At 44.2% G+C, this 14,249-nt stretch overlaps 1 protein-coding gene across 3 annotated transcripts in view; it reads left to right on the top strand.

The window, feature by feature from the left end:
• Nucleotides 1-14,249, top strand: part of SCARA3 (scavenger receptor class A member 3) — a 49,107-nt gene that overhangs the window by 5,747 nt on the left and 29,111 nt on the right. The window lies entirely within an intron of this gene.

Raw genomic sequence — 14,249 nt, forward strand, 5'->3', positions numbered from 1 at the left:
AGGTTGGGGCAGTTTGGAGAGGCTTTCAGGAGGAGTTGAAGGCTGAGCAAAACTTGGATCAGGTCACTCAGGAGATTGTCAGGAGGGGCAGGAAGTAGTGTTGGGGAAAGTCGGATTTCTGTCACAGGTAACCAGTTAGTTATGGGTAGTGAGATCGGCCTGCAGTGGAGAGTTGGTTCAGAGACTTGGGGAGCCACTGGACCCAGAGACCTCGAGAGCGGTGCCAAGGACTTCCAGTTGTGTCCTGTTGACTTTGGAGAGGCCCTGGAAGGGTTTGTCAGTAGATGGCCTGTTGCTGCCTCTCCCCAGAGATGTGCCCTAATGACATGAGTGCACATTGGAAAATTAAAATTTCTCCTTTTAGAAAATGGGAGGAAGAAAATGACTTGTGGGAGAGCCAGGAGTCGTAAGGGACCCAGGCAGGGAATGTGCTGGTTTTCATGTCACAGAAACTGAGAGGAGAAAGTTGCAAGAAGGAAGAAGTGGTCAACAGTGTTGACTGTTCATCAGCAGAGTTCATCGATTGGAGAAAGCCAGGTCACACAGGCTGAGGGCAACGGGCAGATCTGAAGCAAAGGTGCAGGGAGGCCTCGCATTAGGAAAGTTTCAGCAAAAGGGACCACTGAGTAGTGACAGTAAGAAGCTGGGCAGGCCGGAAGGGGTTTTCGAGGTGGTGCTCATTGGAAGGGAGAGGGAGAGGAGAGAGGAGGAAACAGGCATGTGGTGAGGAAGGAGGGAGCTTGGGAAAGCTTTGCCTGCGAAAGAATAAAGGATCTTGGACCCAAAGAAAGGGAAGAACTGACATATACAGGCATAGACTTGTTGCATTTAATCTTTTTATAACACATCCACATTATGAAAATTTTTTGAAAAGTTTAGAAGAGGGAGGGGGGAAAAAGTACTTACGGGGATCCCTGGGTGGCTCAGCAGTTTAGTGCCGCCTTCAGCCCAGGGCGTGATCCTAGAGACCAGGGATCAAGTCCCGCATCGGGCTCCCTGCCTGTCTCTCTCTGTTTCTCTCTCTCTCTCGAATAAATAAATAAAACCTTTTTAAAAAAAGTACTTACATGAACTCCTACTCCTCAGAGATCATTGACAAGATTAGGATGAGCATTCTTCCAGAAATCTTTCTGGGTATATTTGCACACAGATTTTTTTTTTCATATGGATAAGATTATACTTTTCATGTTATTCTGCATATGTACTTTTAAAATTCAATAATAAAACATAGATGTCTTCCCTGGGGAAAATATAGACCTGCATTATTTTTTAAATGGTCGCAAAATGTTCCATATACAACTTTACAGTAATTTATTTAACCCATTCCTCATTGAGGGATTGGGCATCTGAGTTCTTTACGTTTTTCCTTGTGTTTGTCATAGCATGCATCGGTCATTTTACACATCCATCTTTGCCTCATTGTTTAAGTATCCCCTGAGGAAAAAAACTAGAAGGGGGTTTGGGGAATCAAAGGGCATGCCCATTTGAAGTTTGGAAATGGGATGCCACACTGCTCCAAATGCACAAGCACGTCCTTCGTTCCCACTGGGTTTGGGGTGTAACACCTGGAGAGAGTTTGAGGAAGGTGAAGAATTTTGATCTCTTCAGAAAAGGAGGAAGTGAGCTCATCTTTGGAAATTAGTAGGCTGAGAAGAGGAGGAGTAGCAAGCAAGGATCCAGGTGGCAGAACTGAACTGAAGACAAATGCACACTGCTCTCTGAGGTGCCCCCACCTCAGGCTGGGTTTCCCCAGTGCAGTGCAGAGAAAACAGGCTGAGTGGGTGAAGGGCACAAGTTTCCAGAAGGTCAAGCTAATAGCTCCAGCAAGCTGAAGCTTATCACAGGGGACCAGACTAAAGGCAGGATAGAGTAAGGCATGCAAAGACTTAGTGCAGCAGGGAGTGGGATGAGCAGTGGGAGAGGTCCTTGAGATCCTGCAGATGAAACCACAGGAAGCCTTCTGTTCCAGAAGGCTCACAGGCTCAGCTGTGGCTGCAGTGAAGAAGAGATAGATCCCAGGTCTAGGAGCCAGCCTGAGGTCTAGAGAACCAGTGGACCGTTAACAGATGTTCCCTCCATTAAAGATGATGGCAGGAGTACAGGATAAAAAAATAACCCAGTCCAGGCAATGTACTTATCTGGAACAGTGATCCTCAAACTAGGTGCACCTCTGTATACTAGTTCCATGGGATTCAATATATCTTTTTTTTTTTTCAAGAATGGCAGGAAGTTCTATGATCAAATGTTTGAGGAACATAAAATTAAACACAGAATGGAGTGGGTTTTTTTTTTTCAGAACTTGTCAAAATCTTCACTATGTTAATATGAGTTTTAAGATGGTATAGAGTATGCAGCATTTTCTAGACTTACTTGACCGAAGAACTTTTTTTCACAAAGAATATTTTGGAATTAGTGTTTCAAAGGGCATAGTTTGAGAAATGGATTTAATCTCTCTCTCTCTCTCTCTCTTTTAGAGAGAGATTGGGAGGGAGGCATAGGGAGAGGAAGAGAGAGAATCCCAAGCAGGCTCCATCCCCAGCACAGAGCCCTACACAGAGCTCAGTCTCACAACCCTGAGATCATGACCTGAGCCAAAATCAAGTCAGATGCCTAACCAACTGAGCCACTCAGGCATCCTGAAAAATAGATTTCATGAAAGTTGGAAATTGGTCCTGAGCATGAGGGCACCAGGAAAGGATAATAAATGATAGTAGCAATTCAAGTAGCATCAGAAAAGAAACCCAAGGAAGATGACAACTACTACCATTTATCAAGTATTTACCATGTGCCAGCTACTTGTCATTATCACTTCGTTGGTTTCTGTGAGTAGATGGTATGCTCTCTCTTTTGCACCCAAAGCTGAGAGAAGGGAAGAGAGTCCCCACGAGAGAGAGAGAGAGAGAGAGAGAGAGAGAGAGGACCTCAGGTGGTGAAACACAGGGAGAATGAAGGGTTTGAAGATCCAGAAATGACAACAGAGAAGATGGAGCAACTGATGATTCCCACTCCTCCCCCATTCCCATGGGACTGTAGGGTTCAAGGGGAGCAGAGGAGTTTCTGCCTCCACAGAGGAGGACCTGTGTGTATGTGATGGGGAGGGTTGGGTCTGTTGGCACGGAGTGAATAGACAGTGTTGTCTTCTCAACTGGAGGCTACACCACCCCTTGAAGGGGTATCTAGAAATGGATGGGCATTTGGAGTTATCACAGTCACCAGGGATTGCTGGTGGCATTTAGAATGCCAGGAGTCTGCACAGTGTGGGTAAATCCTTTCTGATGAAGAACTGCAGCACCCTGATGCTGAGTGCTCCAGTTGGAAACACAGAGGGCAGAAAAAGGGAGGAAAGTCACTGAGGACAAAGAGGGCTTAGGATAAAGGGTGTGAGTTTTCCCTCACACTGTGTGGTGACCAGGACCACAATGCAAAGACAGGCTGTGGGCCAGCTCCAAGGTTTCAGACAGAGGTGATAGGAGGAGAGAAAAAACTTGTCCCAGAGCATCGGATGGGATTTTAGGAAGGAAATAGCAGAAAAGAGGTAATTATTGCAGGGAATCGGATCATGACAACTTGATGAGCAGGAGAATCTGCAAGGGAAGGACCAGATTCATTAGAGCAGAGTGGGGCAGACAGATTCCCACCGGAATAGAGATGCATCCACACAGGAAGCGTGTGGGGAGGGGGTTAATGGTGGAAGGGCTCTAATGAAAACAATCTTGCAATCTTAATTATAGCATTCTCCAACCTTAAACTATAGCTATGCTGCAACTTTAAATATAGCATTGGCTCCTGAGAAGACTCTGAAATCTTTATTTTTACCGACCCAATTGGCTGTTTTGAAAACCCACTCTGTGAACTCCGTAGAAGATAATCATCAAAATATGTTCCTTGAAGTTCCCAAAGAAAGACCTTTTATTCAGTTCCTCGAATCTCTCCCCCTTGCTGACTCTGACGGAAGATTGCTGTCCCAGAAAGGCTGAGGGAGTAAATTAACTTCATATTTTTGGTCAACCAAAAGAAAGCCGGAGTCGGCAACCACAGGCGAGTTAGCAGTTGGTTCACAGGTCCCAGCTGTTTTTCACCTCCAGGGAGGAGTGAACCGAGCTCAACCCCAGCAGAGTCAGCAGTCACGCCTAGCAATGTGCCAAGACGTGCACCTTCCATCACACTTTCTACGTGGCTCTGTGGGAGCAGAGGCTTAAAAAAATGTGGTTTCTCTTGGGGCTGTCCTGATATTTGAGTCAGCTGTTACGACCTCAGGTATGAGAGGAACAGAAGCTCTTTCAAATCTTCGGTGGGTGCCCCTATTTTGTGAGTTTGAGCTTGCAGCACTGGCCTTCAAAGGCTGCTGGATTTTTTGTTAGTTGGTTAATTTGTTTTAAGCACACTGCCTGCAATTTCTGTAGAGATCACTAGATGAAGAGTAGAGAGCCTGGCTGTGCCTTTGGTGAGTTATTCTTGGGTCTGGCTTCTTTATTACTGCAACCCGGATATTCCCTCGTGACAGCTGTAATCCCTTGAGGACTCTGGAACAGGGGAAGCAGAAATTGGCTTAGATGTTTGCTAACTGGGACAGCTTGTTGACACTGTCCCAAGTTTGTCCTGAGAGAGTGGCCTTCCCAAAGACTTATTTATAGTCCTGGCATTACCATGTCTTCTTCAGTGTCCTTTCCGAAGCCCACCCCCTCTTGTCACAGTTGATCTTGGAGTCAGGAAGATGGGAAAAGGAAAGAAAAAGAGATAGAAGGCCTCAGAGCCTATTTCCCTTTCTGGAAACAGCCTCCCTTCAGACACCCATGGCCTGCAACATGTCCTCTTCTTGAGCCATTGCAGACACCTGGCAGTCCATGACGTTTGACACTCAGGTTCCTTCAGTCTTCAGCATTCCAGAAGTCCTCAGTTTCATGGGTAACTTATGTATGACACAGGGAAGAGCCAGGGCCTTATTTTAGAGGGTGGTAAAATGCTGATGGTATTCTAAAGTAATTAATTGGGACTCCACTGGAAAAAAGAATACTCCCCCCAACCTCCCTAAAAAGAGGCCTTTTAGCTTTAGAAGAGGAATATCATATCCCTTGTTCTAGTTCTGAGAAAGGGAGGGGAAACAGACCCTACATTCTGCTGCACCCTCCCTCTTCATTCCTTCTCAATTCAAATGTTAGGCCCCGGATGTTAATGCTAAGCCTCTGCTGCTTTAAGCCTGCTGCTTTAAGCCTTTGCATCCTCAATGCATTAGCATTCCCCAACGCCCCCTAGACATGGAGAACTAAGAATAAACCAAATTTAAACCATATTCAAAGTCATTAATCTTTATTTTTTTTTTGATAAAAATGAGCTCTTAATTGAAACAGCAGAAGTTAAGAATTAACTAGGGATGCAGGCCTTCTCAAAAACGGTCAGCAAACCCATCTTTTTTTGAACACCCACTATGCTATCAGCCATGTGCTGGCTGAGGCTGGAGGAAGATTTCAGACCTCAAGGAGATGTAAACAGACATCAGGTCTGGATATAGAAGGCTTATCCCAGCTCTGTGGCTTGTCTGAGCTAGGCATAGGCCAGCCTGCAAGCATTCTGTATGTGTGTTTGGATCTTCCTTCAGCTCCCTGGACATGCGGGAAGCACTAACAAGCTGGCAGGTCATTTCACCTCCCCAAGCCTTTGTACCATGACAGATGGGCTCTGTGACCTGTAAGTTCCTCCCACCCTCCCTGACTCTGAAAACACTTTAGAAAGCCGGTGTACGCAGCACTAAGTCGGATCACAGCAGAAGGCAGGGGAGACCAAGAGGGGGAAGAAAATTCATCTCCTGTCTCTCTCCACCCCACTTGGCCTCTGTGCAAGGAGGGAGTACAGACTCCTGTCTAATCAATCATCCTCTGATCAATCATAGCCTCTGTATCCCCAAGCCAAACTTTTCTCGATGCTTCCCCTCTGTTTCTTCCTCTGTCCCCGACCGGAACAATCTTGGTGTAATGTGAATATAATGAGCGGTGCTTGCAAAGGGCTTGGCTTATAAAAGCCTCCCAAATGCTTTGGATTATGTTCTCATTAAGATGAACAAGGCTGAAGTGGAGAGTCACTAGAGCATTCCGGATGTAGGTAAATTAGCGGTCCCCCAGGCCTGCAGGCCCAGTGCTGGAGAACAGGAAGTCCAAAGGCTTAGAAAAAGGAGGAGACCCCTTTGGGGATCAGAGAGGGCATGAATTATGGAGCTGCGATGTCAACAGAGGGAACAGCGCCAAATACTTGTGAACCCCTTGTCTACAGAGAGCCAAGTTCTGTCCTGACAACTATCATTTCCCTGCCCATGGGTTGCAAAGTACCGGAATGGGGGTCTTTCTTCATTCCCACGTGCTGATGATGGCCAATTTTGAGGGGCCCTCAATGGGAGAGGCAAGCTATGACAAAGCTGTGTGCTTTTTTTTCGGGGGGGGGGGGTGTTTGCGGAAGGTCAGTGTCAGCCTTGATTGAAGTCCTCCCAGATCCCTTGCAGAGGCTGTCAACAGCGAAGTGATGAAATTGGCCCTGGAGCCAGAACAGGGAGGAGGCCTCGTCACAAGGGAGGGTAGGGAAGCATCATCAAGGGGTGGAGAGAAATGAGAAACAGGGGCAGGAAGACCTAGAAGCCATTTCTGCTCCAAAGAATGGAAGGAATACCTCCCCTGGGGACCACGGCGGCGGTAAACCCGACAGCGCACAGCGTGGTTCTGGCTGAGATCATCTGGGGCTGAGACAGGTTGGCTGGTTAGGGTGAGGTTTTGGCCAGACGGGATCCGAGCCTGCCTCATCTGAGACCTACATTTATGGCAGCAGGATGGCAATCCTGGTGACCCCCCTCGTAAACTGTTGGCAGATTGATGACAGGATGGCAGCCTGAGACACAAAGCAGGGCTGGAAAGATTGATTTCTTAGGTTTTTTATGAGGGAATCAGTGGTACCTGCCATGTCAGCCCTCCTTCTGCCACCATACCCACCACCCCCTGCAGGGCGAGCACACACACACACTCGTGCACACACACCTGAGAACACACTTGCTCTATCAGAGAGAGGCTACCTCGAGTCCTTTATTACAGAGAGGAAATCAGCCAGGATTCAGGAGGTTTTGCCACTGGCTGGCTTTGTGACTTGTTGGCCACCCCCAATTCTGCTTCCTCACCCATAAAATGGGAAGAGTGGCTTCCCACCCTGTTTATCTCTCAGGCTAGTCATAAGGACCAAATGCACTAATGGATATGATTCCAGCTTTCCACCCTCCCCCAAATTAACTTTGAGAGTGGGACACTAACTTTGGTGTCTTGACTAATCTCCCCGGCGATTCCACGTGCAACTATGGACTTAGAAATGTAATGTAAAATCATTCATAGACTCCTTTAAATATTGATTTATTATTTATTCATGAGAGACACACAGAGGCAGAGGAATAGAGGGAGAAGCAGGCTCCCTCCGGGGAGCCCGATGTGGGACTCGATCCCAGAACCCCGGGATCACGACCTGAGCCGAAGGCAGACGCTCAACCGCTGAGCCACCCACGTGTCCCCATAGATTCCTTTAAAATTGTGTTTGTTGAGCATTACTCAGGGCCACCCACCGCTCTAGGGTGTTTGGATAAAGAAGAGAACAAGACAGACACATTCCCTGCCCTGAGATCTTAAACACTGGGGGAGAGAGCTGCTGAATAATGAAAGGTATAGTGCCTTCTACAATGGGAGGACACAGCCCATGCTGAAGTATATATAACAAGGGGATGGTCCAGTTTGGGAGCTCAAGGAAGGCCACTGAAGAAGTGGCATATAAGCCGTGACCTGGACGACAGCAGAAGGCATTCATGGCAATGATTGGTGGCATCTTTAATTTGGGGTCCCCCTCAATCCCTCCCTTCCTGAGCCCATTCCGGGTGCCTCCACTTACCCAGTGTCCTTGCCCACTCTGCCTTCTGGCTCCCATCTTGACCAGTGGTCACAACTGCACAGGGTTTGGGAAATGAGGTCTTGGAACCACTCCAGCTGCTTCCAGGTCACTGCCAGAGCCTCCAAGCCCCCATCACATGCTCTGTCGGCACCAGCCCCCTTCACTTCTACCCATTTGCCTTGATGCAGAGGCCGGATTTCTTGGCACTTGTGGGACCTTTGCTCGTTACTCCAAGGAGGCGGTAGGTATGACAGAAAAAAGATTCCTGAGTTCAGATCTCCGCTTCACCACATATTCTGTGTGCTGTGAAGCAACATTCTTAACTTTTCTGAACCTCAGTCTTTTTGTCCATGGAAATTATATATTTTTTAAAGATTTTATTTATTCATGAGAGACACGGAGAGGCAGAGGGAGAAGCAGGCTCCCCGCAGGGAGCCGATGCAGAACTTGATCCCAGGACCCTGGGATTATGCCCTGAGGCCAAGGCAGATGCTCAACAGCTGAGTCACTCAGGCATTCCTCAAGTGATATTTTAGACTGTGAACTGTATAGGGTTGTGGTGAAGATGGCCATAAGGCAAGACCCAAATTTTTATCACATCAAAAAAGGGAAGAAAGAAAAACAAAAACTTCAAGCTTCTACTTCTAGTGTTCCCAGCTTAAAATATTCTTGGATTATGAAGTTTATATAGTAAACAACAAGTGAACTGCTAAATGCATAGCTAAAGTTGAAAGAAAACTGAGGAAGTTTCTGAAGACCAAGAAAAAAAAAATTCAGATTAGGAGCTGAAACCCAAGAGTGAACAAATACAGAAGCCGGATGTCAGGAACCTGAAGTCTTGGGTATAGGAGGAACAAGGCTGTGAGTGGCGTAGGACGGGGGTGGGGGTGGGGGGGCGGTTGGCCGGAAGACCTTCACCGTAGCCTGTCACCCTGTGTCACCCTGTGAAACCCTGGGACAGCCTTTCTACCTGTTTGTTTGTTTGGTCCCAGTCTTTTCTGATTGGTCAGTCTTCCTACTGATTGGTCAATATCCATACCTCTGGTTAAAGGTTTTGAAGTGCACCCCCACTAGTCTACTCCTTGGAAAAAGGGCAGGGACAGGATGGGGAGTGGTGGTGGGAATCCCCCTGCCAGAGAGCTGACTAGGAAACTGGATGTCTCCAGAGAGTCCAGAGGGTGGAAAAGACTGTGCCAGGTAAGTAGAGGCTTGCCCTCATGTGGGCCAGAAGTCCAGTTTATATATTCAGTGTGCATATGTGGACAATCCAGTTTAATAACTCAAACTGCAGTGGTCCCAGATTGGTAGCTCCCCTGGCACCTGGCAAAAGTCACAGAAATCCCCTCTGGAAGAAGAGTCCCGAATACAGACAGACTCCTCAGGATTCTCCTGTTTAATCAGGGGGTACAATGTGAATGCCCTTCAACAGCTCCCCGGTCTTTGCCTTCCCCCTGGAAGGCACTGTGATGGCCTGAGAGCTGTGCACACACAAGCTTTAACAGTTTTAGAAAGAAATATATTGAAATATCGGCAAGACAGGTGATAAAAAGTCATGTTCTTAAGTAAGCCTCTCACACACACAAAATCCACAGCTCAACAGAAAAATGGGCAAAGGCTAAATATAGACAATGCATGGAAAAGAATGGCTAGAAAGCACTTGATAATGGTCAGCCTCCTAATAACTTTTAATTGTGCAAAACAAAACATGGAGAGGCTTTGAGTTAAACTGGTAAAAACATTTATTTCTATGGTAAGACTCACTGGGGAGGAACTAGTATGTCAGTGTCTATCATACGCTATACGGGTAGGAGTGTAATTTGCGTGCCCTTTCCAGATGGCAGTTCGTTCATTTGTTTCCAGGGCATTAAAATGTCCTTACAGGGGCACCTGGGTGGCTCAGTGATTGAGCGTCCGCCTTTGGTTCAGGTCATGATCCCAGGATCCTGGGATCAAGTCCTGCATCGGGTTCCCTGCTTCTCCCTCTGCCTATGTCTCTGCCTCTCTCTGTGTGTCTCTCATGAATAAATAAATAAAATCTTTAAAAGCAAAATAAAATATCCTTACAATCTGATCCAGTCAGTTCACCTTAGGAGATTATCTTGAGAAAATCCTACATGTGCATCACATTGTATGCACAAAAATTTTCAATGAATTATCCATACACACATGTAACACATATGCACATACATAGGCGAGCATAATTTTTTCTGAAGCACATACCTCATGGCCCTGCTAAATATTCAGTGCGGATTTCCTAAAAATAGGAATATGTCAGAGTACAGTTGTAAATTTCGTGAATTTGCCTTGATACTTTATCTAACCTACAGTATATGGATTTCAGTGTTCTCAGTTGACTGACACTATCCTCTGCACATTTCCTTTTCCTCCAGCACAGGATCCAGTCTAATGTCAAGGATTGCGTTTAGTTGTCCTGTCTCTTTCACGTTTATTGTCTGTTATGACTGATACTTTTGAAAAATACAACCCCCTCCCACATAACTTTTTTTAATGTGATGATCCTCAGTTTGTGTTTTTCTCCTGTTTCCTGGTGAGTGGATTGGGGTTATGCGTTCTTGGCCAATAAGTTGTATGCTGCTCTGGCTGTCACATCTGGAGGCTCACAGTGTAAATCTGTCCCTCTTAGGTGATGTTAATTTTGATCACCTGGTCAAGGTGTTGTCTCATTTCCCCAATAATAATTACTGAGGTTCCCCCTCCCTCATAACTAATAAGTCTTCTATAAGAAGACACTTTAAGACCATGCATGTATACTGCTCTTCATCACAATTTTCCCTAAAGGTAGTATCTGGTGATGGTTCTTGCCTGATTTGATCTTTAGTATACTGATTGCAAAGGGCTGATTTCCCAACTCCAGCACTACTGTTAAGAAAGAGCTCTTCCCTTTCCTCCCCTGGCTGCTTTAAACTCAGCCACCATCATGAACAACACAGTAATTATCCAGACTAGGAAGTTCATGGCCAACCAGGTACTTTAGCAGAAACAAATGGTCAGTGGTATTCTTCGCCCAGGAAAGGCCACAGTACCTAAGACAGAAATTAGGGAAAACCTAGCCAAAGTGTATAAGGCCACACCAGATGTCATTTTTGTATTTGGATTCAGGACCTGTTTTGGTCGTGGCAAGATAACTGGCTTTGGCATGATTTATGATTCCTTGGATTATGTAAAGAAAAATGAACCCAAATGTAGACTTGCAAGACATGGCCTGTATGAAAAGCAAAAGACCTCAAGAAAATAGGGAAAGGAACACAAGAACAGAATGAAAAAAGGGGGACTGCAAAAGCCAGTGTTGGTGCTGGCCAAAAGTGAGCTAGAGATGAGAAAATAGAAGGAGTAAAGATTCTTCAGTGACTTTATCTGTGGAGATTGTGCAGGTATTTTAAATAGATGATTAATAAGCTAAGAACTTAAAAAAAATGAAGAGACTTTCCTTCTGTCTGTCAGCGATATGGATTCATGAATTCCTATTTTTTCAATGACTTGTAATAGCATTATTATAACTTAATTATTTTAGGGCTCAAATTGTTCCAGATTTGGCCAGTAAGGACATCTTCAGGATGGTTTCTATTTCCTTATGGCATGCCGCTATCATGTTTTTCTTTTGTTTTGTTTTGTTTTGTTTTTAGCATTCCTTTAAATTCTGAAATACCAGATTCATCTTTTACCTACCTTCTAGCCCAGCCCTAGAATTAGCTATTCCTCCAAGAATCCCTGGCTTTTTTTCAAGTTGGAAATGGTATTAGCCACCAAGATTTGGGTTGCTATGGGTGATCATTGCTATGTCAGTGTCTCTACTTCCTGGACCTTTCAGCAAACAAAGTTATATGTATATACATATCTACACTTACAGATACATATACATGTTATATATGCACATAAGCATGAATATCTACGTGCCTATGCATATTAGAAATTATGAGTTTATGTTGATACCTTCAATTTCAATCCATCTCCAAAGTTTCTTCCTTATCTCCTCCGTTCCATATTTCTGGGTCCCCTTTTCCACAGTGAAAAACCCTGAGTCCAAACCACATCCACACATTTACTCATTTGCTCAGTCTTGAATTAACCTAAAATAATTTCGGAATTGCTTTACCCATACTATAATAATAAATAAAATTATTTTAGAAGTTTAAAATTTGTTTGCATTTCTTCCCCAATTATATCCTACCATATCCCAGACAGGGATTACATATTCAGAACTAATTTAGTTTACTTAGATTAAATAATCTTAGGCAATGTATTAAATTAGTTTTTCTTTCCTTCCCATCCCCCACTTCAGTATGCTTATTGTATTCCTTCAAAATGTTAAGTAAGGTTCATTTGGTTCCACATGGGGTATTTATTTTGATCAATAAAATTTAATTTTTTGAATATGTAAAATATTAACATGTTTTCAAAAGTCAAAACTATACAAAGAGTTTCACTCAGAGAAATGCCACTCCTTCTGTGTCCCTTCCACCCCATTTCCCCCACCCTATCCTTCTTCATAGAAAACAATTGCTTTTTGTTTTTTTACTTCCTGTGTTTCTTTTAATTATAAGCAGATATATGCATGTTTTCTTTTCTTTTTTTAAGATTTTATTTATGAGAGACACAGAGAGAGAGAGAGAGAGGCAGAGACACAGGCAGAGGGAGAAGCAGGCTCCATGGAGGGACCCTGATGCAGGACTCAATCCCGAGTCTCCAGGATCACGCCCTGGACTGAAGGCGGCGCTAAACCGCTGAGCCACTCAGGCTGCCCGATATATGCATGTTTTCTTATTTTACCTTCTTATTTACAAAAAAAGGTGTTATACTATATATGTTCCTTTGCACTTGGCTGTTTTTATTAAATATAGCCTGTAAATGACTCCGTATCAGTGACTATATTTTCCTTATTCATCTATATAGTTGCATAGAGTCCCATTGTGTATATATAGACATGGCATATTAACCAATCTCCCATAGTTGAATATTTAAATAGTTCTCAGTTTTTGCAATTTAAGCAAATAATCCTGCAGTGAATAACCTTGTCATATATGTTTTCAGATAGTTGGAGGTGTATATTATGGATAAATTCATAGAAGTATGATTGTCAGGGATCCCTGGGTGACTCAGTGGTTTGGCACCTGCCTTTGACCCAGGGCATGATCCTGGAGTCCCGGGATCGAGTCCCACATTGGGCTCCCTGCATGGAGCCTGCTTCTCCCTCTGCCTGTCTCTGCCTCTCTCTCTATCTCTCATGAATAAATAAAATATTTTAAAAATAAATATGATTTATCAGATAAATATTTTCTAAAAAAAGAAGTATGGTTGTCAAAGGGCAAATGTATATGTTAAATTTCCCTCCATCAGGTCTAGGCCATTTGCATTCCTACCCCAACTCCCCATAGCCTGGCCAATTGAGTAATATTATCATCCTCTGCATTTTTGCCAGTCTGATGGGTGAGAAATGTTTTCACGCTGTAGTTTTAAATTGTATTTACCTTGGAGCACCTGGGGGGCTGTCATTTAAGTGTCTGACTCTTGATTTCAGCTCAGGTCATGATCTCAGGGTTGTGAGATTGAGCCCCAGCATGGAGCCTGGTTAAGATTCTCTCTCTCCTTCTTCTTTTATCTCTCTCCCATCTCTAAAAAAATAAATAATGAAAGCTTTTTTAAAAATTAAAAATTGCCACTTGACAGGATAAGCACTGGGTGTTATACTATATGTTGGCAAATCGAACTCCAATAAAAAAACCAAAAAAAATAAAAATTGCATTTATCTTATAAATAAAGTTGAACATTTTTTTATCTGTTTATGGGATCTTTTTCTTTTTTATGTTATTTTAATTCTTTTTTTTATAAATTTATTTTTTATTGGTGTTCAATTTGCCAACTTATAGAATAACACCCGGTGCTCATCCCATCAAGTGCCCCCCTCAGTGCCCGTCACCCAGTCACCCCCACCCCCCACCCATCTCCCTTTCAACCACCCTTAGTTCGTTTCCCAGAGTTTGGAGTCTCTCATGTTCTGTCTCCCTTTCTGATATTTCCCACTCATTTTTTCTCCTTTCCCCTTTATTCCCTTTCGCTATTTTTTATATTCCCCAAATGAGTGAGACCATATAATGTTTGTCCTTCGATTGACTTATTTCACTCAGCATAATACCCTCCAGTTCCATCCACGTTGAAGCAAATGGTGGGTATTTGTCGTTTCTAATGGCTGAGTCATATTCCATTGGGATATTTTTCTTAATTACAGTTGACACATAATGTTACATTACTTTCAGGTGTACAGCATAGTGATTTGACAAGTGCATATGTTATGGTGTGCTCACCACAGTGCAGCTAGCATCTGTTAC

This window comes from Nyctereutes procyonoides, unplaced genomic scaffold (assembly GCF_905146905.1).
Source record: "Nyctereutes procyonoides isolate TBG_1078 unplaced genomic scaffold, NYPRO_anot_genome, whole genome shotgun sequence".
Lineage (NCBI taxonomy): Eukaryota > Metazoa > Chordata > Mammalia > Carnivora > Canidae > Nyctereutes > Nyctereutes procyonoides.